Source organism: Eptesicus fuscus, chromosome 20, assembly GCF_027574615.1.
Source record: "Eptesicus fuscus isolate TK198812 chromosome 20, DD_ASM_mEF_20220401, whole genome shotgun sequence".
NCBI classification, from domain to species: domain Eukaryota; kingdom Metazoa; phylum Chordata; class Mammalia; order Chiroptera; family Vespertilionidae; genus Eptesicus; species Eptesicus fuscus.
The window spans coordinates 10,352,251-10,358,694 of NC_072492.1; the positions used below are offsets into that span (position 1 = coordinate 10,352,251).

The 6,444-nt window shown below is 42.8% G+C and overlaps 1 protein-coding gene across 1 annotated transcript in view; it reads right to left on the minus strand.

Annotated features, from left to right (window-relative positions):
- Nucleotides 1–5,580, minus strand: part of NDEL1 (nudE neurodevelopment protein 1 like 1) — a 66,748-nt gene extending 61,168 nt beyond the window's left edge. Inside the window, exon 1 of the mRNA XM_054709469.1 lies at nucleotides 5,537–5,580. The gene's annotated coding sequence lies outside the window, so the exon portion shown is untranslated. The remainder of the gene's footprint in view (nucleotides 1–5,536) is intronic.
- Between the last annotated feature and the right edge of the window lie 864 nt (nucleotides 5,581–6,444).

Consider the following 6,444-nt stretch of genomic DNA (forward strand, 5'->3'; position numbering starts at 1 on the left):
ACATCTTTCTGGGGCTATTACTCTGCCTACCGCACCTGATGTTCCAATTTACCACCTTCACAATACATGTATTTGTCATTACTGCATATCATCTTTGACCCACTTTAAAAAAAATGAATTTAAATCCTACATTGGCCTTATCTGAAACAATCATATCTATAAAATCATTTAAGTGATTGCTAGTCATTTTTCCCTAATATTCCATAAATCAAATACATGACTATTAAAATGTCAAATGTTCATCTCTGTACCATGTAACATCACTTTCCAATCTACCAGCAGCACAGAGAACATCCTTCGGGGACCAAAAATAGAATCCAGCCTCCTGATTTTACAGAAAAGGGTAATTTGTCCAAGAATACACAGCAGCAAAGAGCAAAAACTTCAGCTGCCTCCACAACTTCTTCCCCCCATCTCCATGCTCATTAAATCACAACTTATATGTCTGCCTTTTTTCTTTAACATCGTCCCTACATTGGTGATTCATATCATGGAGGGCGCAGTTCCCCTTCTGTTACACTCATGGATATTTTATGTTTGAAAAGTGGGGTTTCCTCTTGCTTCCCCTGTCGATCAGCACTCATGCAGCCTACTTATCTGTGTTAAACAGTTGCCTGTGTACTAGTCCTTGACCCACATCTGGACAGCATCCAAGGCCTGGGGCGAATGAACTGAAAAGGGAGGTCCGTGGCTGGGGGTGACTTTGTACTATGCTCCTTGGCTTCTTTCCCACCTGCAAATTGACCTTTGCAAACCGCTTTTGAGAAGACAGAGTGCTCAGAGCGTGGGGTGATATAATTGTCCTCCTCTTACATAACCCTGGGCATGCAATAAAAATAGCTTTCATTCATTGGATGCTTAGTATGGGACAGGCCCTGTGACACGTGCTTTACACACATCCAGTCACAACAGCCTTACAAGTAGCTATTAGTGTTCTCACTTTACAAATGAGAAAACAAAGTCTAGGAGAGGTTAAGCAACTTGCCCAGGGTTACACAGCTGGTGTGACAAAGTCTGTGTTCACAGAACCTCAGAGGATACGAGAGCAATTAGAAACCCACCCCAGATGAGGAATGACGACGACAGCCAGAGAGGTTGAGCAAACTGCACAAGGACATAGTGGCAGACTCAGGGACAGAATTCATATCTTCAACTCTTAGATCAGTTTGTTTTTTTTCAGATTTCCTCTTTTTTTAAATATATATATAATTTCAGAGAGGAAGGGAGAGGGAGAGAGAGATAGCAACATCAATGATGAGAGAGAATCATTGATCAGCTGTCTCCTGCACGCCCCACACTGGGAATTGAGCCCACAACCCGGGCATGTGTCCTGACTAGAGAATCGAACTGTGACCTCCTGGTTTACGCTCAAGCACTGAATTATCACCACCACCACCGTCAGGCGATTTTCTCTCTTTTAAGGTATTGTTTCTTGGATGATTTCTTCAGATGCCTGCCTGATCTGCTGATTTTTCTCATCATTCCATACATGACTCCTCACTGGTGCTTTTGCCCTTCATTGTGTTCATGTTAATTAAAAACTGTGGGCTAGCCGAAACCGGTTTGGCTCAGTGGATAGAGCATCGGCCTACGGACTGAAAGGTCCCAGGTTTGATTCCGGCCTAGGGCATGTACCTTGGTTGCGGGCACAAACCCCCGTAGGGGGTGTGCAGGAGGCAGCTGATTGATGTTTCTAATTCTCTATCCCTCTTCCTCTCTGTAAAAAAATAAAATTAAAAAAAAAAAAAACCCACAAGGCTAAGTGCTAAAAATCTCCATGGGTCTGTATTCATTAATTTGGAATTGGTAATAATTTAACCAGAAAAGCATTAATGTTTACTTTTATCCTTTCCCTCCAGAAAAAGAGATTGCTAAGCAGATACACAGTGAAAACAAGGTTAGATGAGTTCATGGTCAAAAGAAACATGCAAATTAAAATTTTAACCCAATGAGAACATAGATGGCCATCAATACAGTATTCACTAAGTAAATGATTGTATACCCACACAATGGAATACCATGTAGCCACTAATGATGATGCCGTAAAACAATGTATAATAATATGAGAACAAATTATGGTTTAGTAAATAAAAACTATGAACACAAAATAAAACGACTGTGCTTTTATTTTTATAAGTACACACCCACAGAAAAAACGACTGGAAGGATATTTTAATGACCAGTGGCTATCTCTGGGTGATCTATACCTTTTTGTATGTTAATCTTTTTTTTTTTTTCCCAATTTTCTGTAGAAAATTTCTAGAGATACTTTTGTAATCCAAAGGAGGGGGGAAAATCAATAAAAATGTTAGATGTCTTCATTAAGCACTGCTATTTTCACCCAGCCAGTGTCCCTTAGGGGTTGAGCATCGACTATGAACCAAGAGGTCATAGTTTGATTCCCCCGTTAGGGGCACATGCCCTAGTTGCAGGCTCGATCCCCAGTAGGAGGCGTGTAGGAGGCAACCAATCAATGATTCTCATTATTATTTTTTAAATATATTTTTATTGATTTCAGAGAGGAAAGGAGAGGGAGAGAGAGGTAGAAACATCAATGATGAGAGAGAATCATGTATAAGCTGCTTCCTGCATGCCCCCTACTGGGGATAGAGTTTGAAACCCGGGCACGTGCCCTTGACAGGAATCAAACCCGGAACCCTTCAGTCTGAAGGCCAATGCTCTATCCACTGAGTCAAATCGGTAGGGCCATGGTCAGCAAACTGCAGCTCGCGAGCCACATGCGGCTCTTTGGCCCCTTGAGTGAGGCTCTTCCACAAAAAACCATGGCCTGAGCGAGTCTATTTTGAAGAAGTGGCATTAGAAGAAGTTTAAGTTTAAAAAATTTGGCTCTCAAAAGAAATTTCAATCGTTGTACTGTTGATATTTGGCTGTTGACCAATGAGTTTGCCGACCACTGGCTAGGGCAATGATTCTCATTATTGATGTTTCTATCTCTCCCTCCCTCTCTAAAATCAATAAAAAATATATGTTAAAATAAAAAAGTCTAGAAGTCTAATTAATTTGCAGAATATAGAAAGCACTCAAAACACCACCACAACAACAACAACAAAAACCAAACTATTTGATTTAGAAAATGGGCAAAGAACTAGAATAGACATTTTGCCGAAAAAGATAAATAATTGGCTAATAAGCACGTGAAAAGATGCTCCACATCACCAATCAGTAGGGAAATGCAAATCGAAACTACAATGAGATACCCATTAGGATGGCTACAATAAACACCACACACACACACACACACACACACACACACACACACACAGGATGTGGAGAAATTGGAACCTTTGTGCAGTGCTGGTAAGAATGTAAAATGGTGCGGCCACTATGGAAAGCAGTATGAAGGTTCCTCAAAAAATTAAAAACATAATTACCATATGATCCAGCAAATCCACTTGTGAGTATATTCCCAAACTGTTACAGAGAACCGGAATAAATCAAGCAATGCTCGGAGAGTTTGGAGTTACATTTATTATGCGCGGATCCAGAGGAAAATGTCTCTCAAATTCTGGGCCCCAACATGGAGGAATTTTCCCTATTTATATGTTTTTACCTTCTTTGTCTCCCAAATATGGGGTGTTTCCGGCCCCTTTTGCAAGTTCTTAAAGAGACCCTATGTGCTGGGGCCTTGAGACCTCAACCAAAGGCTGGGCCTGGTGCCAGCACTGATAATTTCATCCGGGGAAGGTTTAATGGCCTCTCTGAAGTGCGAATAGTCTTATTTTCCTTATTATTTAAGCAAGAAAGCATTTACAGGAGCCAAATAGCAGGGTTAAAATTTCAAACAGCAGTTTTTATATAAGATGGATGCTTCAAAACGAATTCAAAGGGACTCAGATATTTGCACACCCATGTTCACCCATGTGAAGCATCCATCTTATATAAAAACTGCTGTTTGAAATTTTAACCCTGCTATTTGGCTCCTGTAAATGCTTTCTTGCTTAAATAATAAGGAAAATAAGACTATTCCCACTTCAGAGAGGCCATTAAACCTTCCCCGGACAAAATTATCAGTGCTGGCACCAGGCCAGGCCTTTGGTTGAGGTCTCAAGGCCCCAGCACATAGGAGCTCTTTAAGAACTTGCAAAGGGGGCTGGAAACACCCCATATTTGGGAGACAAAGAAGGTATAAACATATAAATAGGGAAAATTCCTCCATGTTGGGGCCCAGAATTTGAGAGACATTTTCCTCTGGGCCTGCGCATAGTAGTAGTAGTAGTAGTAGTAGTAGTAGTAGTAGTAATAATAATAATAATAATAATAATAAGTGTAACTCCATCTCTCTAAGCATTGCTTGGTTCTTCTCCGGTTTTCTGTAACAATAGCAGCATTATTCACAATAGCCAGAAGGTAGAAACAACCCAAGCATCCATCAACAGAAAAATGGATAAACAAAATACGGTCTAATATATATACAATGGAATAGTATTCAGCCATAAAAAGGAAGGAAATTCTGATCCCCTACAACACAGATAAACCTTGAGGGCATTATGCTCAGTGAAATAAGACAGTTGCAAAAGGACAAATACTACATGATTCCACTTAAATGAGGTACCTAGAGTGGTCAAATTCATCGAGACAGAAAGTAGAATGGGGTCTGGGGTGAGAGAAGATGGGGAGTTATTGTTTAATGGGCACAGAGTTTATGTTTGGGAAGGTGGAAAAAGTTCTGGAGGTGGATGGCAGTGATGAACTATACACTTGACAATGATAAATTTTTTAAAATTGTATGTTACGTATTTTACCACAATAAAATTTTTTTAATTATATTAGTCTATGAGTCTATATACTAATGTGTCAGTAGTAATCTTTGGGGAAGGAATTATGTAAACTTCCACTTTCTCTGTATTGTTTGGATTTTTTACAATGATCATATTATCATTTTAAAAAGTCTAGTTTCATTTAGAAAATGAAATAAAAGTAACCTCAAACCCTGAAGCATATCATCGCACAGTTTACAAAACACTTTCACAATCATTGTCCTGCTTAAGCATCACAAAAATCCCGCAAAATAGAGATATTTTGCCGTGTTGTAGATGAGGAAACAGGTTCAGAGGGAAGCTGAGTGACTTGCTGGTAAGCAAGACAAGGAGCCAGGACGTAATCACAAGCCCCTGACCTGCTCAGCTCAGCTCAGCCCAGCCCAGTTTCAAGCATCACACCAACTAAGTCTCACTCAGTCCCAGGTAAACCTGTCTGAACCCAAAAAACTTGCTCTGCACCCCCAGAGCAATGCTACCTGGGCAGCCTCAGAAACGGAAAGCCACCTCAAGGTGATGAGATCTTGGGGGGATGTGGGCAGACAGTGTGACTTTAGGAAGCCACCAGAGCAAACCCTTGGTGTCAGCCCCACAGGGGCATAACCAAATTTACAAACTAACCTTAGCCTCGGACAGCCCCCCACCATGTGGACAGGGAGGGTCCTCAGGCCACCAGGACCCCCCACTCTGGTGTGCCCCAGGCCCGGCCTCACCTGGCCCAGACCTTCTCCCAGAAGACCCCCACCCACCCAGTGTACCTGGTCCCGGGTCCCAGGCCTCACTGATCCGATCGACAGCAGCACACGGAGGCCAGCCGAAACAGAAGTCAACAGGAAGCGTGAGAATCACCTCCTGACAAAAGAGGCACAAGCACAGGAAGTGGGTTTGGGCCAGGAGGGCTGGGGCTTGCCGTCTAGAAGTGAGGTAACCCTGCCAGCCTCACTGCTCCGCTGGAGTTGAGCAAGACCTCAGTGCCGAGGAAGGAAAAAAATTCAAATCTGTCTCGTTAGCCAGGCCTTCACGATTCCCCACTGCCACCGCAGGTGTGTATGCCTCTGCTCTGTATTTGGAGGGGAAGGGCTCGGGAAAGAGCTTTCACTTGTTTTTTTGTTTGTTTGTTTTAAATATATATTTTTATTGACTTCAGAGCAAAAGGGAGAGGGAGAGATAGAAACATCAATGATGAGAGAGAATCATTGATTGGCTGCCTCCTGCACACCCCCCCTGGGGACTGAGCCCACAACCTGGGCATGTGCCTCAACCTGGAATCTAACCGTGACCTTCTGGTTCATAGATCGAAGCTCAAACCCTGAGTCATGCTGGCCTGGCTCGCTTATTCAGGGGCGGAGATGCATAGACCCTGGCATAGCATGTACAGGGCACTTGAAAGAATAAACAAAGTCAGACTCCAGCTACCACTTTTAGCTGAGAGACCTTGAATGAGCTGCTGTCATCTCTGAGTCTCCTCATCTATGAAAGGGAGGCAATACCAGTGCTGGCTGCACTGCACTGTCTGAGCTGAAATGAGATAGGGTCCCATTGGTCCGTTTACCAGTTGGCGGTGACCTCCCACCTTTCTGCCTCTCCAAATGGGACCCACGCCTTCAGTCTTTCTCAGACCAGACCACCCTGTGAAGTGAAGAACTGCTAACTGAGGCCCTTCGCT